The 23,753-nt window shown below is 32.7% G+C and overlaps 3 long non-coding RNA genes across 6 annotated transcripts in view; 2 read left to right on the forward strand and 1 right to left on the reverse strand.

Moving 5' to 3' along the window:
* Positions 1-2,967: 2,967 nt before the first annotated feature.
* LOC139520387 (uncharacterized) overlaps positions 2,968-23,753 on the reverse strand; it is a 33,524-nt gene continuing 12,738 nt past the window's right edge. The window contains exons 1-3 of one of the 4 annotated variants that reach the window (XR_011663871.1): positions 6,820-6,841; positions 4,586-4,642; positions 2,968-3,213 (exon numbers count right to left, since the gene is read on the reverse strand). This is a non-coding gene — a long non-coding RNA (uncharacterized lncRNA). Of the gene's footprint in view, positions 3,214-4,585; positions 4,643-4,755; positions 4,867-6,819; positions 6,842-23,753 lie in introns of those variants that run through there. The other 3 variants (XR_011663869.1, XR_011663870.1, XR_011663872.1) reach the window with 3 other exon arrangements.
* Positions 7,396-19,092, forward strand: LOC139520391 (uncharacterized). Its single transcript, XR_011663875.1, has 3 exons — positions 7,396-7,676; positions 11,757-11,834; positions 17,257-19,092. It is a non-coding gene; the product is annotated as an uncharacterized lncRNA (long non-coding RNA).
* LOC139520390 (uncharacterized) lies at positions 21,933-23,495 on the forward strand. The gene is made up of 4 exons (XR_011663874.1): positions 21,933-22,001; positions 22,358-22,563; positions 22,938-23,006; positions 23,358-23,495. It is a non-coding gene; the product is annotated as an uncharacterized lncRNA (long non-coding RNA).

Here is a 23,753-nt window from a genome sequence, read left to right on the forward strand (position 1 = left end):
CTGCAAAAGAAACCACAGTTGAAAAACATATAGTAATCCTATCTGTTATAATAAACAGAAATGTCACTTTCTTTTTGGGTCTTTGGGTATCCGTTAACTTTGTCTAAGTTGTTATAGAAACAATATGCACTGGTTAGTAATTCTGATGTCTAAAGACCTATATTAACATAAGAATGTAGCACTGTATGATTTTTCATATGAGCAGGTAAAGTATGTTGAGCGAACTTCAGCAAATTTATCATAAATTGACAGGACATAGTGTTACTACTGTTTTGTTAGTGATTTTGTTTTTATACGACAGCAAAAATTTTAATTTTTCGTCGTATATTGCTATCATGTTGGCGTCGTCGTCCTGCGTCGTCTTGCGTCTTCGTCCGAATACTTTTAGTTTTCGCACTCCAACTTTAGTAAAAATGAATAGAAATCTATGAAATTTTAACACAAGGTTTATGACCACAAAAGGAAGGTTGGGATTGATTTTGGGAGTTTTGGTCCCAACATTTTAGGAATTAGGGGCCAAAAAGGGCCCAAATAAGCATTTTCTTGGTTTTCGCACTATAACTTTAGTTTAAGTGAATAGAAATCTATGAAATTTTGACTCAAGGTTTATGACCACAAAAGGACGGTTGGGATTGATTTTGGGAGTTTTGGTTCCTACAGTTTAGGAATTAGGGGCCAAAAAAGGGCCCAAATAAGCATTATTCTTGGTTTTCGCAAAATAACTTTAGTATAAGTTAATAGAAATCTATGAAATTTAAACACAAGGTTTATGACCATAAAGGGAAGGTTGGGTTTGATTTTGGGAGTTTTGGTCCCAACAGTTTAGGAATAAGGGGCCCAAAGGGTCCAAAATTGAACTTTGTTTGATTTAATCAAAAATTGAATAATTGGGGTTCTTTGATATGCTGAATCTAACTGTGTATAGATTCTTAATTTTTGGTCCCGTTTTCAAATTTGGTTTACATTAAGGTCCAAAGGGTCCAAAATTAAACTTAGTTTGATTTTAACAAAAATTGAATCCTTGGGGTTCTTTGATATGCTGAATCTAAAAATGTACTTAGATTTTTTATTATTGGCCCAGTTTTCAAGTTGGTCCAAATCGGGGTCCAAAATTAAACTTAATTTGTTTGATTTCATCAAAAATTGAATAATTGGGGTTCTTTGATATGCCAAATCTAACTGTGTATGTAGATTCTTAACTTTTGGTCCCGTTATCAAATTGGTCTACATTAAAGCCCAAAGGGTCCAAAATTAAACTAAGTTTGATTTTAACAAAAATTGAATTCTTGGGCTTTTTTGATATGCTGAATCTAAACATGTACTTAGATTTTTGATTATGGGCCCAGTTTTCAAGTTGGTTCAAATCAGGATCCAAAATTATTATATTAAGTTTTGTGCAATAGCAAGAAATTTTCAATTGCACAGTATTCACCAATAGCAAGAAATCTTCAATTGCACAGTATTGTGCAATAGCAAGAAAATTTCAATTGCACAGTATTGCGCAATAGCAAGAAATCTTCAATTGCACAGTATTGTGCAATAGCAAATATTTTCAATTACTCAGTATTGCACAATAGCAAGAAATATCTAATTGCAATTTCAATTGGAGTTATCTTTCTTTGTCCAGAATAGTAGTTGAATCAACTTAAATCTTTGTTTTATACAATACAGATATATAATTAATATTTCAATTGGAGTTATCTTTCTTTGTCCAGAATAGTAGTTGAATCAACTTAAATCATTGTTTTATACAATATACAATGTATATTCACTTTTTCTACCAACTGATAAATTAAAACAATCTTTACCATTCAGTGATAACAAGCACTTTATTTTACATTTTAATATTTTATGATGTATTTAAATGTGTAGTTATTGTTGCAAACTCCATTAGAAATTTGAATTGAGATCAGTTTTGGAAAAAGGGAAAGGGGGATGTGAAAACAAATGGGGGTGGGGGGTTAAATTTTTCTCATTTCAGATTTCATAAATAAAAAGAAAATTTCTTCAAACATTTTTTTGAGAGGATTAATATTCAACAGCATAGTGAATTGCTCAAAGGCAAAAAAAATATTTTAAGTTCATTAGACCACATTCATTCTGTGTCAGAAACCTATGCTGTGTCAACTATTTAATCACAATCCAAATTTAGAGCTGAATCCAGCTTGAATGTTGTGTCCATACTTGCCCCAACCGTTCAGGGTTCAACCTCTGTGGTTGTATAAAGCTGCGCCCTGCGGAGCATCTGGTTGGCATTTATTATACTGTTATTATAAGATTAAGTCTTTTTCCTGTAGATCTACATGTTTTTATTGTCCATGATTCTTCTTTTATGTACTCTTTATTATAAAGATTGAAAAAGAGGGTTGCATGAAATATTGGCCACTGGATGTTAATTAGCAAACAACAATAAATCGAATTGCAGATTGAAATCATCTTACTAGAACTGATTTCTTATAAAAGGTCATTTTGATAGAAGTATTAAAACCAAACTTGTTTGAGACCAGTGTTCCTTTTATTGCCTACCATTCTTTAAAGGATTTAAAAAGTCAATAAAGTGAATGGGATGGTAAGAACATTTGTTGTTACACTTTACTTGTTACATATATACAAACTTTCACTAGCAATGTACTGAACTGTTCACATTTAACAACTCTGAACATAAAAAAGAAGATGTGTTATGATTGACAATTAGACAACTTTCACAAGAAACCAAATGACACAGAAATTAACAACTATAGGTTTCCATACAGACTCCAACAATGAGCAAAGCCCATACTGCATAGTCAGCTACAAAAGGCCCCAAAATGATAAATGAAGAGATGACTTCAAAATGTTATTTGAAAAGCATTTTTAGAAATTGTTCAATGTACTACGTGTAACCACTAGAGTTCTTTTGTATTTCATGTTGCTGGGTTTGGTGTCTCTTTGACATTATACTACATTTGTAAGTAACTGAAATCTGTATGTTTCTTCATACAAAATGTTTATTAAATTTATTTGTTATTATGCTTTAATACATACAAAAATGATAATGCTTTTAAATTGTGATGGAAAAGTTTTGATTTAGTTTCATGATGACTTCAATGCTCCATTATCTGGTGTTGGTTTCAATGCTGGTATAACATATCCCACTATATCTCGGAATAAATGCCAACCTAGGATCACAATAAATACAGCCCATCTTGCAATTGTTCTTAAAAATCCACTTGCCTGTAATGAAAAATTAAAAAAAAAATTTAAATAGGAAATTAGTTGGAAGACAATTTTTAAACATTCAGAAATGTAAAAAAAACCAAAAGAAAACCTGCTTTGTAACTTTTACTGGCTATAAAGTACGGTGACAATACTGCATCTTTGTTCTAGTTATGAATATAGACATAAGGATTTATTGTTTGTGTAGAAATCTTCATTGTTTGGAATTCGTTGCTTTAGTCTTAAAAACCATAAATAGAAATGGTAATATAATTACATAAAATTGAATTTGAGGATCGATTTCTTGTAGTTACTGCTCATAAATGATAATTCTTGGCCGATTTACTGATTCAAATCATTTTGGTACCAGATAAAGAGAAACTAAATTACATCTTAAATCACCAGTAAGACAAGATCTACAAGAAAAAAAGTGATGGAAATCGTTAATTGACTCCTTATTTAGGTTTTGGCCCTAAAATGACCTTTCATATTGACTTTTTTTAAATACTCTCCGATGGATCTTGATCAAACCTGTTCACAATCCCAGAGGCGGATTAAGGAGGAAGGATGCCCGGGCCAACCTTTTTGTGAGGTAAATTTGGTTGATTATATATGGAGTCACTGCGACATGTCTGGAGCAGACCCCCCCTTTTTTTAAGTAGTCAGTGCGCCCCACCCCCTTTTTCACCCTTTAAGAAAACTTCTGGATCCGTAACTGAATCCTGAGTATTACAGGGTTGTTGTTAGGACCAAAGACTCTGATAGGACTTAACCGAACTATTGTTATACATATAGGCAATTTATTTTTTAGACTTGTACTTGACAATTTGTACTTCTACTCGTGTGACCTTCCCAGAGACAGACATCCGACCTTGGATGTCTTTAATTTAAATCAAAATATAATCTCCGATAAAAACCGATAACTAATAAACCCGGCTGAACTGATAAATGGATACAGTATATTTATATAATCTTAAAACGGATGCATAAATTTATTAAAACAAGAGTGTGGTGCCATGAAATTATTAAACACTATTGCAGTTTTCTTAACCGTATATAATAATTGCGTTGCAGTGATCAACGAATGCGTTAACAATTTTTTTAGCAATTTAAACGCCGCATTTGTCCTAACTGAGTATTTACAACATATTTTAGAGCAAAACAAGGAAAATAAAATTGTTGTATTTTACTTATAATTACCCAATATTTTTTGAACAGCAATACAATGTTATTCCGAGGGTTGCGATTTGAAAGAATAGAATAAATAGTATTCCGGAAAAAGGTTAAACAAAAACACATCAAAATATGTAGCATACAAATAGATAAGTTGCATGTACATGTAAAAAGTTGTCTATTGATCTTGGTTACATTTGATTATCTTTTGACTTACCATTTCATATACGTTCTGTTCAGAGATTCTTAAATGGTTTCGTATCGATTCGATTATCTACAAATGTACAACAAATACATTAAAGATAGAAAATCCAATAAAATATATGAATTAAAACTGCGATTGAATGTATTGACTAAATGTAAATGATAAAGACAAAAAAGACTTACGTTACCTTCGACACCTAATAATGGTTATAACATAAGTACAGATATATCTTCTTATAATAGTTCAAGGTTCTTTTTTATCAATTGGTATTTGTTCACTAATAGGTATTACATGCGTTTAGGTTCACGTGTTGAACAGTTCGTTTACACATGTATTAATAAACATTTTATCTCGCCCAATGGCCTTTGGTTTAAAAGTAACTTTTAAACAACAAAAAACTATTCCGGGGTAAAGTCCAGCAGTTTTCTACTGAAATAGGTGAATGTCATCTTCAAAGGTTTATAGTCCACATATATGTTGTTAAAAACAAGGCGCATATTGCAAAATGATTCATTGTGACGGGTGTGAGCGATAACAAGTTCCCGTTAGTCACTTCGTAAAATTGTTTTGAAAAGGATAGTTTCATGACTGGCTTTTCATAGAAAATTTTGTGTTCCAGATCAGGACCAATAACATTATCCCAATGGCTCCCTTTTAAGATACATTATTTTTTGTAATGAATTTGGCGACTTTTAATTCAAGTTCCATTGTAAAGTCTGTAAACATTATGTAACTGGCGGCTTACTGGCCGGGAGTTCAGTTCCAGTCGGAATTTCGAATCTCTTTCTTCCCTCATGTTTTACCATGCTTTGAATTTAGTAAAGTCCGGTCAGTACCATACTCAACGAAACAAAACACAATGCTCAGAACATGTCATTAGGATAGGATGTGTATCCTTTTTAAACCAGTGTTTCTAATTTTGAAGTATGAGTTTATATTATTTCTATTTCAAATGCTTTATCAGTTTACTCTCTGATATGTACTGTGTATTCTTTTGTATTCTGTCAGTTTTCTTATGCTATGTATCAAACTGATGAGTAAAGCCTTTTTCAAATGATTTTTATTTTTTGTTCGTACTTTGTACTGTAACTCCACTGTCCCTGGTTATAGGGAAGGGTTTGGTGCCTGTTCCAAATTTAGGATCTTGTTATTCAGCGGTTGTCGTTTGTTGAATGTCGTATAGGTTTTTCGTTTATTGTTTTGCACATTATAAATCAGACCTCAAGTTTGGTAGTTTTAATTGTTCTATATTTGTCATTTCGGGGCCGGTCTTTAATTTTATAGCTGTTTTGCTCCCCTTTTTTTATCTTCTCATTGTTGAAGTCCGTACAGTAACCGCTTGTTGTGTTGACTGCTACGTCATTTGGTCTCTCCTGAAGAGTTGTATCATTGGCTATCATACCATATCATCTTATTTTTTATATTAGAAGCTGTATGGTATTCCTTTCACGGTCGCACCAATTCAATACGTTGCCAAGGCAGATTTGGGTTGATATGAGTTATAGGCATTACATGACGATTTTGGTGTATTTTTTTATTTTAATGGGTACAGAAACGGTTATGAGCGAATATTATACAATCACCAATACCAAATTTACAAAAAAAAACTTGTATCAATTTGACAGAAATCAACTGAGTTTCAAATGCACATGGAATCTGGGGCCATTTAGGGTCTTTCACCTCTGGGATTTCAGGATGATTAAAAAGAACGTAGTGAAATATTGTAAACCTTTAATCGTGCCGCAGTTAACAACATTGATACAGCTATTTTTAGAAACTGGTGTATTACCTGATAGACTCAGGCAGTTTCAAGTAGCAGCACTGCAAAAAAAAAAAACAACAAAAAAAAAAACAACAACAACCAACTTGACAAAGACATAAAAAGCCTTCCATTTTTCTAAAATTTATGAAAAGGTGTTTGAAATTCAACTTGGTAATTTTTTGGAAAAATATTGTTCATCTCGCTTATCTGTGTGCTTTTAGACCTGGTCATTGATGTCAGACCACACTGTTACGACTGCTAGAAGGTAAGCATGCAGTATTAGATAACAAACAGTATATATATAGCTGCTGTTCTAGAAGACCTTTCGAAGGTCTTTGATTGTCTACCACATGAAATTCTGCTTGATAAATCATCACCATATAAATATGGTGTCTTTTTTTATTCTATTTCACTTCTTAAATCTTATTTCACAAACAGGAAACAACAAATTAAAATTAATAGTATTCTTAGCAGTTAGGCGTACATCCATAAAGGGGTTCCCCACCAGGTTCTATTCTTTGGCATGGCAATTCTGTAACAATAAAAATTCCAAAAATAAAAAGAGTAAGAAATAGCACTGAGGTTTGTGTACGAAGACCATTCAAGCTCATATCGACAGTTGTTTGAAAAGGTTAAGATGCCTTCACTGCATATTAAAGACAAATATCAATGGTACTGGAAACTTTTAATATAGTTAATGAATTAGTACCTGTCTATTTACATGATCTCTTAAATGTAAAAGATTGTAATTTAAATATTCTTTCAGATATAATAAGATACTGGATATAACACATGTAAAAACTACACAGTTTGGTAAGAAAAGTTTTAAATTTGCAGCTGCTACTCAGAACTCTGTGGAACAGGGAACAGCCTACCTGACCATTTCAGGACTGAAAACTTTTTTTTTTCAATTCAAGAACTTCATAATACAGTCTTGGAATGGTTCAAAATGCTGTTTTTCTGCAAACTAGAAAACTAATTGATACTGATGAAAAAAAAAATATCCTTATTTTCAAGTGTCTTTGCACCTAAAAATCACCAAAAATAAAAACCTAACAGAAGTTGGCGTATCTTTTTGATACGGCTTTAGAAAGGTTAAATTAACTTATGTTTTTAACTTGAACAGATTTCACAATACTGTATATTTAGGCTTCATGGTTCATTAGACAAAATGCCTCAGTCACGGCTACGTTTTTGGGCACTATATGATTTGGCGGAATAGTTCTTTTGTTCTAGTTTGTGAACACTTTATCACGGAATTCATTTTGAATTACTAGTTACACGAAACAGGCTGTTCACTTAGGATAAATTTCACTTAGGTTGGAAAGTCTCTTGCATAAGGTAAGTTTTATTCTTTCTTTAATGATAACATGTTAACAAATTAATGGAATAGTAATAGAAGTGTTGCACAAAATGTCAAGTTTATTTTGGTGGATGTTGAAAACGAGTTTATAAAAAGACAATCCATAAAGAAGATTTAACATTCAAATTTCATAATTCAGTTATCTGCTTTGAATTTGTTTTCCCTGGCGGGTCTACTCGACCTGCACGGCGTGCGTGTTTTTTGTTGTTGGTGTAAATCGAGTTGAAATAACATGCCATAGAAATAAATAGAAGAAAAAAACAGGTCTATAAAGTATTATGTAGTATAAACCATATTCAGTGCTTGACAGGATTGTATAGTTGAGTCTATCATTTTTGTTGTACTGACAACTATATCAACCATTTCAGGTTGGGAACAACCCTCAAATGAGGGATAACCTATCAATGTAATGACTATCCCTATTATGAGGGATACACTTCAACAATATTCAAGTGATATAAAAAAAAATTATTGTAAAAATCACTTAGTACAAATGAGCACATAATTATATTATTTGAAGAAACTTTACCAAAAGAACCATTGGAGGGTCCAAGGGGGGGGGGGGGGCTTTCTTTTGAAAGATTTGGTTGATTATATAGGGATTCACTGAAGCAAGACTGGAGTGGGCCCCCCTTAGGACGGTCAGCAGTCCCTCTTTATGATAAGTTCTGGATCTGGTATTGTATGGTCAAAACATGTCCAAAAATTTTCCCCCTTTTAAGTTAAAAAATCAAATTTTTTATTCAACAGCTAGTAAAATGTCACCCCATTGACTGATGGACAGTCCCAAATTTAAGGGTTATCTCCACCTGGGGGTGGCAACCTGTATATTAATTTGTGTAGGTCCTGCCAAAAACATAAATGATACAACAAAATCATATTTTATGGTCACTATGGAAATGTGCTACATGCACAATATGTGTCAGAGGTAAGCTAAGCATTATTTTGAATTAATTAACTTATCATGTTTTTTTCCCATATGATTTCTCTTATCTAAAAATGTCAAGAAAGCTATAGTTATGAAATTATAAATTTAACCTAATGAACAGATGAAAAGGAACAATTTTAATTACTAAAATGTCAAGGTACAGGTCATCAACAAAAATAACTTTTCAGGAGAACTAGATAAGTTTATTTTACATGACTTCATGACAGAAAGTTTTAAATGGAAAATAAAAAAAGAATGAAATTTCTACATGAAAATTTCAAAGAATTTAGTCTACCAATAAACCAATAAATTAAAAATCCTTGCCTTATTAAAACTCAAATTATTTTATATTTCACAAAAGTAAACACTTTCCCGAAAGTAATTCCTCTGATAATATAAACCACCTGAATTTCAAAAATAGTCAACATATTTATACAGCTGAAATTTCTGTATAGAAAAAAGTACTTTTTTATAAAAGAAACCTGCGTCTTCAAATTTATAAAACAAAAATTTTAATCAGACTGATAATGCAATATGTTTAAAGGCTTATATAGTGGAAGTCCACAATTTGGCACTATATTAAGCACTGACGCCTCTGAATAATTTGGAAGATTTTGCAATGTCTTGATGACAATATAAAATGGATGAAGAGATAATCCCAATAATGGCAGTGCAGTGCAATGCATTGGAGTGGTACCACAATGATACTATTATAATTTGTTAACTTTTTTTATGCACCACCTACAATAGTGGAGGGCATTATGTTTCCTGGTCTGTGCGTCTGTTTTCGTTGTCCGTCTTTTCGTTTGTCCGTCCGTTCATCTATCCATCTGTCCAGCTTCAGGTTAAAAGGTATGTGAGTACCTTGCAAGGTCCTCATGCCCGTTAGACAGTTTTCATTTGACCTTGACCTCATTTCATGGATCAGTGAACAAGGTGAAGTTTTGATGGTGAAATCCACATCTCTTATACTACAAGAAAAAGGTGTTGAAAACTCTATGTATGAAAGCTCTGTAAGGTGTACATGTCCAACTCAGGCAGGTAACATCTGACCTTGACGTCATTTTCATGGTTCAGTTTCTTATACTGTTTGCAATGCAATTATAGGTCTACTACATTTGGAGTATGGAATAATTGTAAGGTGTACATGTCTAGCTGGCAGGTGTCATGACCTTGACCTCATTTTCATGGTTCAGTGGTCAAAGTTAAGTTTTTGAGTTTTGGTCTTTTTTTTCTAATACTATATGCAATTGGTCAATTATATTTGGTGTATGGAAATATTCTATGATCTATTTGTCAGTCGCACATTTTTTATTTGACCTCATGTTCACAGTCCATTGCTCATTGTTTTGATCTGTTTTTCTTAAACTATAAGCAATAGGTCAATTATATTTGTTGTATGGAAGAATTGTTAGCTGTACATGCCTGCCTGGCATGGTTCATCTGACCTTGACCTCTTTTTCATGGTTTACTGCTCATTGTGAAGTTTTTGTATTTTGGTCTGTTTTTCATGAACTTCATGTATAAGCAATAGGTCGATTAACTATATTTGTATGGAAGAATTGTCAGCTGTACATGTCTGTCTGGCATGGTTAATCTGACCTTGACCAAGTTTTTTTCCTCCAAACTTTAATTTATATTTTTTAGTATCGTTACAAAGTTATAAAGCAAGACATTTGATAAGAAAGTGTTTGTGGTAATTGAAATAGCACTTCAATCCAACTGAACAATGTACTTAATCTTTTAAAAATAATTTGTATGATTGTCAATGAGACAAACTTTCACCAGAGACCAAATATGTTGAGGTATGTAACCAATACAGTTCACACACAATATAGCCTTCAACACAGAGCAATATATACCATATACATAAAGATCTGATTGCTATTAAATTTTTCTCCCCCCCCCCCTTTGGTGACTGGGGACTAGAAATATGGTCACCATAGGGCTTTCTCAAACTTGAAGTAAAACCCTCGCCAGAGTGGGGCATTAATATCACTGCATGCGGTCAAAAATATGAATGTTAGATATGATGCATTGTGTACAGAGTTCAGAACTCTGGATTAAAAACCCTTGCTTAAACATTATCTCTTTGAGACGTTAGTAGGTGGCATAAAATATTTTTCATAGATTTTATTTTTTTAATATATTTCAAAAATAATATTGGTCGCTAGTAAAAATTCTTTAGCTTGCTCTCTTGCTACCCTTTTTTTTTTTTGATAAGTGTAAGAAGAACTAGAAATTAATTTGTTGTGGCCTTCAGCATATCATGTTTTCTAAAAGTTTGTTACCTGAGTGATATTAAGGTCATCTTTCATTGTAATATCACTTCCTGAAAATTGTGAGTTATGGGCTGTGCATGAATGTCAAAACTTTTATTTTAGATCATTTGAATTCTCGTTGGACTGTTTACTCATCTTTATTAATGTCTTTTAGCTGCATGCAGGGTCTGAACACTTTTCATTGGCTTGTGATGATCAGAAGGTTTATTGAAATACCACATCCTCCAGACATATTGTCATTACGCAGGCTGTCTTATAGTTGTTAATTTCTGTGTCATTTGGTCTCTTGTGGAGAGTTGTCTTATCATACCCCATCTTTTTAATTTTATACACCCATTTAAGGGACATATTATGGTATACCTTGTCCAACAATAACTCAAATGCTTAAAACCAATTGGCATTAAAACTTTGATAATTATTTTTAAAATGTTTTGAGGTAAACTCCCTTTCAATCTTTATAAATTTTAAATTTTGTGTTTTATAAGTCATGAGATTTTATTCATAAAAAATTGGGAATTTTCCCGTTTTTCAGACAATAACTCAAGTGCTTTGAGCAGTTTTCATGAAAATTTGGTGACGGGTTTCTACCTATTAAATTAAAACCTCCTTTAATTATTTTTTTTTTATAAATTTATAACATTGAGGACTTATGGAACTTTATTCTTCAAAAGCGTCCAGCGTATCATGGGCTTGAAAATCTTTTCTCTAATTTAGTCTAACAGAACGAAAGAAAAGTTTCTGATTGTCAATTTGGATATCTTCATATTACTTTGATTTAAGTATATTTTTTATTTCAATTACTAACTGTTTTCTCATACATATAAGAATAATTTTTTTTTGTATTACAGATGGATGAGCCCAGATGAAAGTTCAGTCCTGACACCTACAGGCAGACAATTTCATTTTAGTTGCCAGATAATGATGATGTAAGTATTTGCTGATTACAATTGTATTTGAAACTATGTTAAAATTTGTTAGATAATAAAAAATAGTTTTCAAATTAGTTGGAGAAACGGCTTGAAAAGTAGTTTTCAAATTAGTTGGAGAAACAGCTTGAAAAATCATTACAAATTAGTCCAAAATTTCTTTTTCAAATTAGGGAGCTACCATTTGATTTTTATGGGGGGGCTAGGTTGAAAAGTTTTGTCCTGCATTTTTTTTTAGCTGTAATCTCTGTCCTGCCTTTTTATTTTTCACTCTGTTCGGTCCTGCCTTTTTTTTTTAGTTTATCCTGACTTTTTTTTACCTAAATTGTCGTCCTGACTTTTTTTTTTTTTGCAAGTGTCTCATCCTGCCTTTTTTTTTTACTCAAAACTCCTGTCCTGCCTATTTTTTTCAAATTTCATCCTAGCCCCCCCCCCCCCCAATAAAAATGAAATGGTAGCTCCCTTATACTCGAATGAAATGTATTTTATAATTTATATAAAGTATATACAGTAATACAATTCTTTATAGTTACTTAATGTCTATAATATATGTTCTAATAACTTGAAATCTCATAGTTCAAAAATATTAACATTTTACAACTCATTTTACCCCCTTCCCCCTTTTGAAAAAGGGGGGAGGTGGGGGTAGGTAATACTGTTTTACCTCTGTCTGTCGATCCAGCCATCAGTTCATCAGTCTGTCCGTCCCATAAATATTTTTCGTCTAATTTTTCTCAGGAACTACAATACAAGGATTTCTGAAATTTGGTTTCGGGGTTTATATATGTAGGACTCTAAAGTGCGATTGGGACACTAAAGTATGATGGTCACGCTAAAGTGTGATGGTCTACGCTAAAGAAAGAATAGATGTATTAAACATACTATGGATTATGATGTGAGCAAACTTTTATACAAACAAAAAATGAACATGCTGAAAGATAAATGTAGAATATTTGATTAACAACTTAAAAGCAAATGTCCATGACTTACTCAATTTAAACATGATAACTGTGTTTTGTGGGCTGAAGCAAATGTGGGTTTTTTCGGTGCTAGAAGGACTTTTGTCCAGCAGTCGACCATCTTACTATACAATTACAAAAGTATATGCATTTATTTATAAATATCCTTTATCCTGTTTCTATTTGAAGCTAACGGATACATTGAAATCATTGTTTATGTTAAAGTTTACTTTGCCGTCCCCGTTCAAATATTGATTTTAATGAAAAGTATAGTTGGTAAAATAAAGGTACATCATGTTTCCATGCGTAAATCATATATTGTCTGCTAAAAAATTAGAACAAATTTTGTATTTGTAATTTACAATGACAACTTTGAGAGGAAATGTTCACATTATATATTATATATATATATATTTATAACCACAAAAGGAAGGTTGGGATTGATTTTGGAGGCCCAAAACATACATTTATCTTGTTTCAGGACAATAAGTTGTGTATAAGTATTTCAATCACTCTGAAATTGTACCATAATGTTCATACTAATTAGTAGAAGGTTGGGATTTCTTTTAAGGGTTATGGGGCAAACAGGCAAGGAATTAAGGGCCTAAAAGGGGCCAAAACAAGCATTTTTGAAGTTTCGGGACAATAACTTATGTTTAATTGTATGGATCTCTCTGACATTGTACCTAATGTACCACAAGGTTCCATATAATGAAAGGAATGTTTGGTGTCAGTCTGGGGTTAATATCCCTAAACATTTAGGAATAAGAGGCTAAAAAAGGGCCAAAAAGAAGCATTTTTCTAGTTAATAGTTTAAGTGTATGGATCTCTCTGAAATTATACTACAAGGTTTCTAACTACAAAGGAATTGAGTTTTTGGGTTCTTGCTCGAAGGGTTTTAATAAGTTAGGGGCCAAAAAGGGGCCCAAATAAGCATTTTTAGCTCACCTGGCCCAAAGGTCAAGTGAGCTTTTCTCATCACTTGGCGTCCAGCGTCGTCCAGCGTCGTCCAGCGTCGTTAGCTTTCACAAAAATCTTCTCCTCTTAAACTACTGGGCCAAATTTAACCAAACTTGGCCACAATCATCATTAGGGTATAATCACTATCTTCGCCGCGATATAGCCTTTTTGTGCTAATGCGGCGTAAAGCAACCAACAATCAATCAATCATTAGGGTATCTAGTTTAAAAAAGTGTCTGGTGACCCGGCCAACCAACCAAGATGGCTGCCATGGCTAAGAATAGAACATAGGGGTAAAATGTAGATTTTGGCTTATAACTCTGAAAACAAAGCATTTAGTGCAATCTGACATGGATTAAAAATTTTTATCAGGTTAAGATCTATCTGCCCTGAAATTTTCAGTTTAATTGGACAATGGCTTGTTGAGTTACTGCCCCTGAATTGGTAATTTTACGGAAATTTTGCCGTCTTTGATTATTATCTTGAATATTATTATAGATAGATATAAACTACAAACAACAATAATGTTCAGAAAAGTAAAATCTACAAATAAGTCAACATGACTAAAATGGTCAGTTGACCACTTCAGGAGTTATTGCCCTTTATAGTTATTTTTTACCAATTTTTCGTAAATTTTTGTAATCTTTGATAAAAATTCCTCTGAAACTACTGGGCCAAATTTAACCAATCTTAGCCACAATCATAATTAGGGTATCTAGTTTAAAAAATGTGTGCGGTGACCGGGCCAACTAACCAAGATGGCTGCCATGGCTAAAAATAGAACATAGGGGTAAAATGTAGATTTTGGCTTATAACTCTGAAACCAAAGCATTTAGAGCAAATTTGACAGGAAATTAAATTGTTAAAAAATATCTATGTTTAATAATAATAATATAATATAATAGTGTTCAGCAAAGTAAGATGTAGAAATAAGTCAACATGACCAAAATAGTCAGATGACCCTTTAAGGAGTTATTGCCCTTTATAGTCAATTAATATTTTCAACAATTTTCATTAATTTTGTTAATTTTTACAAAATATTTTCCTCTGTTACTAAAGGGCCAATTTTATTATAGATAAAGAAAATTGTAAGTGGCAAGAATTTTCATTAAAGTAAGATCTACAAACGCATCACCATCACCAAAACACAATTTTGTCATGAATCCATCTGTGTCCTTTGTTTGATATGCACATAGATCCAAGGTGAGCGACACCGGCTCTTAAGAGCCTTTAGTGGAAGTTTTCAGTCAATTAAACTTGTCTTTTTAAAAGTGTATAAATCTCTCTGAAATGATACAAGTTTCCATACTACAAAGGATTGTTATAGGGGTAATGGAACAAATCATTAAGCAATAAGGGGCAAAAAAGGGGGACAAAAAGGGGACAATGGTTTTTCTGGTTCAAAGACAACTTAAACAATTTAAAAGCTGTGTAAGTAGCATATTTATCTATTGTAATAAAAATTCATAATATCTAATAAAATTTGTAGATTTAGCTAACCAAGTCCTTATATTAAATGTATAAAGTAACATTTGTTTATAGTGGAAAATTGTTTTAACCATAAGTAAGCTTCAATTTAAAATTGCTTGCTAGTCCCTCTCTGATTACCATTAGATAACTCTGATTCATTTCCCAATCAATCTATCATAAAGGGATGATCAATAATTCGATTTTGATTGATAGTCTTTTTAAAAAATGATGAATGGTTCTTTATATTGGTATGTTATCATTTTAAACGTTTCAAATTTATGAAATGATATTCGTACACCAATGTTTTTGATACACCGATAACTAAAGCTGAAATATATTGAATTGATACATTCTGTAATTATTCAAAATTATATCAGAAACATATATTATAAAATAAGGAACCTGTTAAAGGGAGACAATACTTGCATAACTTTTTCGAATTGGCACATAATACAACGGAATGTCACTCTTGCATACAAATGGCACATCAATATAATTAATTAACTCTACAATCGTGCTCCACCTTCAATGATGATTCTAAATTAATTATAAATATAACCAAAATTTGTTAATCTATAGATAGTGAAGACTAATGAAAGCTAACCCACTGTTAAAATATTTCTTTGCAATTTTTTAAAACTTCCTCAGAAAAATGCTCGAGCCACTTGACTTTCATAGCTCATAATTAACGTTTTTACACAATATTTAAATACAGTAGCTAAAGTTTATTCACTTCTCAAAGTGTAAGAAGCAATAAAAATCGTATGCTTGCACCATCTTACCCAAATACAGATTTAATTAAGTTCTGAATATTTCGACATTTCTTCGTTTATTTTTATGAAAACCTGGTTTTAAACAAATCACAAGTATGTGTTAAGATCCGACTAAATACCTATATCCCGATATTGTCAGGTAAATTTGCTAGTGTATGGGAGGTAATCCAATTAAAATTTTAAGAATACTATTAAAATTATGCTTACTTGTGGAAAGACCTGCATTTGTTCTCTGATAAATTGGATTTTAAGTTTCTTTATATTTTTAATAGCCTATAGAAAATACATAGCATAGGTAACTTCAAAGAATCGAAAGTGATGTATGTTTATCTATACTGAGCTAAAAAAGTTTAGCAACAAAAATATGAAATTTTATTACAAAATGATAATAAAAAAATGGAATTATGACATGTCAGAAGCAACATGAATGTTTAACACTCATATTCATTAGGATATTTTTTGTATAGAGCACGGGAGGGTCAAAATGCGGAAATAAGTATAGTGTTATTCAAAATCAATTTCTCTGCCATGTTCTAAGTGCATCAATGAAGGATTGGCAGGAACACCAGCAGCTAACCTTAGTCAATATGCACTACTCTTGTGGCCAGAAAAAACTTACCACATGTTGACGATTGTTGTTTTTGGTCTACAGCATATCGACCTATCCTGTGTTGTTGCAATTTGTTGATTTCTATTTGCTAGTCCCTAAACTTTTGACTTATGCACTTAAAATCGAGCCACGACGTCAGCAACACTCATGCCGGCATCAACCATTCCAAGAGCCATCTAACCGTCATTTTCCGAGAGGCATGGTTGATGCTTCATGCAATTTTTTCAAACTTTTATGTGTTTTTCTTACCAATGGTGTGTTTCTGAACGTGTGTGCAAAAAAAAAAAATTTTGTTTTAAAAGTACAGGTACAGAAAGTGAAACATCAATTACACGTGCAAAGCTGAAATGGCACGAAATCAATCACCTGGCAAAAAGTACGACTGTTTAAAATTTCAGGTAAAACTAAGGATTATATCAATGATGTTTAATAAAAAAAAAAAAACAGAAACAACAAATAACAATGAAAAAAAAAGTGTTGCTAAACTTTTTTGGCTCAGTATATTTCATTTTATGGTGTTTTTTTCTTTCTGTTTTCTATAGGTGTATTTCTTTCTTCTTTTTTTTTTTTTTTATCTATTTCCATTTTCTATAGGTCACTTTAAAGAATTATAAGTGAGGTATGGTTATCTATTTCATTTTATGTTTTAGGTGGCGTCCAGGATCAGACAGCAGGTAAGTTTTGATAGGATTGTGTGCATGTTTGTATGCCTTTTTGTCCAAGTTTCCTCTAGGTGCTGTCAAAGGATCCTACGGAAAGGTATGTTAAGATAAGATTGTGTGTTTGTATGCATTTTTGTCCAAGTTTCTTCTAGGTGCCGTCAAAGGATCCAACGGAAAGGTATATTAAGATAAGATTGTGTGTTTGTATGCCTTTTTGTCCAAGTTTCCTCTAGGTGGCGTCAAAGGATCCAAAGGAAAGGTATGTTAAGATAAAATTGTGTGTTTGTATGTTTTTTTGTCCAAATTTCCTCTAGGTGCCGTCAAAGGATCCAACGGAAAGGTATATTAAGATAAGATTGTGTGTTTGTATGTTTTTTTGTCCAAATTTCTTCTAGGTACCGTCAAAGGATCCAACGGAAAGGTATATTAAGTTAAGATTGTGTGTTTGTATGTTTTTTTGTCCAAATTTCCTCTAGGTGGTGTCAAAAGATTGGACGGACAGGTATGTTAAGATAAGATTGTGTGTTTGTATGCATTTTTGTCCAAATTTCCTCTAGATGGCGTCAAAGAATCAGAAAGCAGGTATGTTAAGATAAGATTGTGTGTTTGTATGCCTTTTTCTCCAAATTTCCTCTAGGTGGCGTCAAGGATCAGAGAGCAGGTATGTTAAGATAAGATTGTGTGTTTGTATGCCTTTTTCTCCAAATTTCCTCTAGGTGGCATCAAAGGATCAGACAGCAGGTATGTTAAGATAAGATTGTGTGTATGTTTGTATGTCTTTTTGTCCAAGTTTCCTCTAGGTGCCGTCAAAGGATCCAACGGAAAGGTATGTTAAGATAAGATTGTGTGCATGTTTGTATGTCTTTTTGTCCAAGTTTCCTCTTGGTGCCGTCAAAGGATCCAACCGAAAGGTATGTTAAGATAAGATTGTGTGTTTGTATGCCTTTTTGTCCAAGTTTCTTCTAGGTGCTGTCAAAGGATCCAACAGAAAGGTATGTTAAGATAAGATTGTGTGTTTGTATGTATTTTTGTCCAAGTTTCTTCTAGGTGCCGTCATAGGATCCAATGGAAAGGTATGTTAAGATAAGATTGTGTGTTGTATGCATTTTTGTCCAAGTTTCCTCTAGGTGCCGTCAAAGGATCCAACGGAAAGGTATGTTAAGATAAGATTGTGTGTTGTATGCATTTTTGTCCAAGTTTTCTCTAGGTGGCGTCAAAGGATCCAAAGGATAGGTATGTTAAGATAAGATTGTGTGTTTGTATGCCTTTTTGTCCAAGTTTCCTCTAGGTGCCGTCAAAGGATCCAATGGAAAGGTATGTTAAGATAAGATTGTGTGTTGTATGCATTTTTGTCCAAGTTTCCTCTAGGTGGCGTCAAAGGATCAGACAGCAGGTATGTTAAGATAAGATTGTGTGTTTGTATGTATTTTTGTCCAAGTTTCTTCTAGGTGCCGTCAAAGGATCCAATGGAAAGGTATGTTAAGATAAGATTGTGTGTTTGTATGCATTTTTCTCCAAATTTCCTCTAGGTGCCGTCAAAGAATCCAAAGGAAAGGTATGTTAAGATAAGATTGTGTGTTTGTATGCCTTTTTGTCCAAGTTTCCTCTAGGTGGCTTCAAAGGATCCAACGGAAAGGTATGTTAAGATAAGATTGTATGTTTGTATGCCTTTTTGTCCAAGTTTCCTCTAGGTGCTGTCAAGGATCCAACGGAAAGGTATGTTAAGATAAGATTGTGTGTTTGTATGCATTTTTCTCAAAATTTCCTCTAGGTGCTGTCAAAGAATCCAAAGGAAAGGTATGTTAAGATAAGATTGTGTGTTTGTATGCCTTTTTGTCCAAATTTCCTCTAGATGCCGTCAAAGGATCCAACAGAAAGGTATGTTAAGAGAAGAATGTGTGTTTGTATGCATTTTTGTCCAAGTTTCCTCTAGGTGCTGTCAAGAATCCAACGGAAAGGTATGTTAAGATAAGATTGTGTGTTTGTATGCCTTTTTGTCCAAGTTTCCTCTAGGTGGCGTCAAAGGATACAAAGGAAAGGAATGTTAAGATAAGATTGTGTGTTTGTATGCCTTTTTGTCCAAGTTTCCTCTAGGTGGCGTCAAAGGATCCAAAGGAAAGGTATGTTAAGATAAGATTGTGTGTTTGTATGCCTTTTTGTCCAAGTTTCCTCTAGGTGGCGTCAAAGGATCCAAAGGAAAGGTATGTTAAGATAAGATTGTGTGTTTGTATGCCTTTTTGTCCAAGTTTCCTCTAGGTGGCGTCAAAGGATCCAAAGGAAAGGTATGTTAAGATAAGATTGTGTGTTTGTATGCCTTTTTGTCCAAGTTTCCTCTAGGTGGCCTCAAAGGATCCAAAGGAAAGGTATGTTAAGATAAGATTGTGTGTTTGTATGCCTTGTTTGTCCAAGTTTCCTCTAGGTGCCGTCAATGGATCCAACGGAAAGGTATGTTAAGATAAGATTGTGTGTTTGTATGTCTTTTTGTCCAAGTTTCCTCTAGGTGCCGTCAAAGGATCCAACAGAAAGGTATGTTAAGATAAGATTGTGTGTTTGTATGCCTTTTTGTCCAAATTTCCTCTAGGTGGCGTCAAAGGATCAGACAGCAGGTATGTTAAGATAAGATTGTGTGTTTGTATGCCTTTTTCTCCAAATTTCCTTTAGGTGGCGTCAAAGGATCAGACAGCAGGTATGTTTAGATAAGATTGTGTGTATGTTTGTATGTCTTTTTTGTCCAAGTTTCCTCTAGGTGACGTCAAAGGATCCAACGGAAAGGTATGTTAAGATAAGATTGTGTGTTTGTATGCCTTTTTGTCCAAGTTTCCTCTAGGTACCGTCAAAGGATCCAACGGAAAGGTATGTTAAGATAAGATTGTGTGTTTGTATGCCTTTTTGTCCAAATTTCCTCTAGGTGGCGTCAAAGGATAAGACAGCAGGTATGTTAAGATAAGATTGTGTGTTTGTATGCCTTTTTCTCCAAATTTCCTTTAGGTGCCTTCAAAGGATCCAACGGACAGGTATGTTAAAATAAGATTGTGTGTTTGTATGTATTTTTGTCCAAATTTCCTCTAGGTGGCGTCAAAGGATCCAACGGACAGGTATGTTAAGATAAGATTGTGTGTTTGTATGCATTTTTGTCAAAATTTCCTCTAGGTGGCGTCAAAGGATCAGACGGCAGGTATGTTAAGATAAGATTGTGTGTTTATATGCCTTTTTCTCTAAATTTCCTCTAGGTGGCGTCAAAGAACCAGACAGCAGGTATGTTAAGATAAGATTGTGTGCATGTTTGTATGCCTTTTGCCCAGGTTTCCTCTAGGTGGCGTCCAGGATTGTGTTTTTTTCTTTCTTTTTTCTATAGGTGTATGGTGTTTTTTCCCGGTTGACAGGTTGTCCACAAGGTTAAGTATATATTTTTTTTCAATTTACTAACTGTTGTCTCATAAATATTAAGATGATTTAAGTTTGTATTACAGATGGATGAGCACAGATGAAAGTTCAGTTCTACACCTGGAAGAAGATGGTTTCATTTTAGTTACCAGATAATGATGATGTAAGTATTTGGTCATAACAATTGTATTTAAACTATTTAAAAAAAAAATTTAGGTAATAAAAATCAGTTTTTCCTTTGAAAGGCTACTTGAAATTTTATTACAAAATTGTCGTTAATTTCTTGTTCAAATTTATTCTCTAATGAAATATAATTCTAAAAGAATTATTGTATTTGTAAATAGACTGATCCCCCCAATTTAGGATTTGAAATAAAACAGGCATCACATTAATTTCTAATTTAATTATTACAAAAAATAGACTTAATATTGACAATTTGGATATTTATTTACATATTTATTTACATTTTAATTGGGAAAATATGACTTTGTTTAGATTGTTTGTTCAAAATGTATTCATCAGATTGTTTTGGTTAGCCACCACATTCTGATAATTATCTGCATACATTAATTTCAGAATTAATGATGTGATCATAATAAACAGTCTTCATAATACTGATTAAAAGATTAAATGAAAATGGTTAATGAATTACAGGCAAAAAGAGCAAAGACACAGAAAATTGCGCCATTGACACAGATCTGGATAAGAAGCTTAAAGGAATGTCCAAGTTTCAGTCGAGATGGCAGATGAGTAGCAACTCCATGGAAGATGTTTACTTAGATCTTCAACCAAGTCCGAGGCTTTGCCATGTAAGCAATCAAGCAGCAAGGATAGCAGCTGGAATGAAGATTAATTATTACATTGATCTTCAAACAAGTCTGAGGCTTTGTCATAAAAGAAATAATGCAAGTATATTCAAGCCAATTAATTCTGTACATTATCAGGGAAAATGTGATAAAATCTATAAGGATTACATATAAGGCAACACACATTTTTGTTATTTAATTTTGCACATTTACAACAAACAAAAATAGATGTTTATTAGTTTGATAAATGTTTTTCCGGTAGAGGAATAAAATTTTATATCATTAAAAGTAAATCCTGATAGAACTTTTCACTTCAAGGGAGACTAGTACAATAAACAGCAAGAATGTTTCTTTCAGTGGGAGATAACGCACTATTACGCAGTCAGAATACAGAATAGATTAATAAAAATTTAGGCTGGCAATTTAACAAATTTGTAAAATATATAATTTGTGTCAATTTTAATTCCTTTTTAGGTTATAAAACAGTGCTAATGTTTTCATGAAGGGGAGTAAGACTTGTGGTATAAGATATCTTAAATACAAGTAAGTATATAATTCCTCTATTTAAACAAATTTTATCATCATAAAACAAGTTTACAGGATAAAAACATGCACTAGGCTTAAAGTTGAAAGAGGTCAAATGGTTTTTTGTTGTTGACTATATAAAAGGTTCTAAAATTTTAAATTGATCACACTGAATTCATTGTAAAGATGTGTATGCAGGCTTTGGCTAAACCACAAAATGAAGTACCAACAAAATTACAATTGTTCACCAAATGAGACGCTGAAAATGGCCCCGTTGATGTAGGTCAAGATATGAAGCTTGAAGGAATATATGTCTATTTCATTTATATTAACCAACAGAAGTCTTATAAATATAATTTAATTGATAATTTTAGTTTTTGTTCAAGAAGCCGGCCAGTCCAAGTTTCAGTCCAGATGGCAGATGAGTAGCAACTCCATGGAAGATGTTTACTTAAATCTTCAACCAAGTCCGAGGCTTTGCCATGTAAGCAATCAAGCAGCAAGGATAGCAGCTGGAATGAAGATTAATAAATACATTGATCTTCAAACAAGTCTGAGGCTTTGTCATGAAAGAAATAATGCAAGTATATTTAGGCCAATTAATTCTGTACATTATCAGGAAAAATGTGATAAAGTCTATAAGGATTATCTGTAAGGCAACACATATTTTTGTTATTTTGCACGTTTACAACACACAAAAATAGATATTTATCAGTTTGATAAATGTTTTTCTGGTACACGAATAAAATTTTATACCATGAAAAGTAAATTCTAATAGAATTTTTACTTCAAGGGAGACTAGTACAATAAACAGCAAGAATGTTTCTTTCATGGGGAGATAACTCACCTCACTATTACACAATCAGAATACAGAATAGATTAATAAAAATTTAGGCTGGTAATTTAACAAATTTGTAAAATATATAATTTGTGTCAATTTTAATTCCTTTTTAGGTTATAAAACAGTGCCAATGTTTTCATGAAGGGGAGTAAGACTTGTGGTATAAGATATCTTAAATACAAGTAAGTATATAATTCCTCTATTTAAACAAATTTTATCATCATAAAACAAGTTTACAGGATAAAAACGTACAATAGGCTTAAAGTTGAAAGAGGTCAAATGGTTTTTGGTTGTTGACTAAAGGTTCTAAAATTTTGAATTGATCACACTGAATTCATTGTAAAGATTTGTTTGCAGGCTTTGGCTAAACCACAAAATGAAGTACCAACAAAATTACAATTGTTCACCAAATAAGACGCTGAAAATGGCCCCGTTGATGTAGGTCAGGATATGAAGCTTGAAGGAATATATGTCTATTTCATTTATATTAACCAACAGAAGTCTTATAAATATAATTTAATTGATAATTTTAGTTTTTGTTCAAGAAGCCGGCCAGTCCAAGTTTCAGTCCAGATGGCAGATGAGTAGCAACTCCATGGAAGATGTTTACTTAAATCTTTAACCAAGTCGGAGGCTTTGCCATGTAAGCAATCAAGCAGCAAGGATAGCAGCTGGAATGAAGATTAATAATTACATTAATCTTCAAACAAGTCTGAGGCTTTGTCATGAAAGAAATAATGCAAGTATATTTAAGGCAGCAACCATTTAATTTTCTGGGGGGGGCTATGGTTTTTTTTTTGGAAAAAAAAGTTTGTTTCCAGTTTTTGGAGAAAAAAATAATTTGTTTTTGATTCTGAGAAAAAAAAATTGTTTGTTTCACCCTCAGCTGCCACTATATGTAATGCTAAAATTGAAAGAAAAAAATTATT

Source organism: Mytilus edulis, chromosome 4 (assembly GCF_963676685.1).
Source record: "Mytilus edulis chromosome 4, xbMytEdul2.2, whole genome shotgun sequence".
NCBI classification, from domain to species: Eukaryota; Metazoa; Mollusca; class Bivalvia; order Mytilida; family Mytilidae; genus Mytilus; species Mytilus edulis.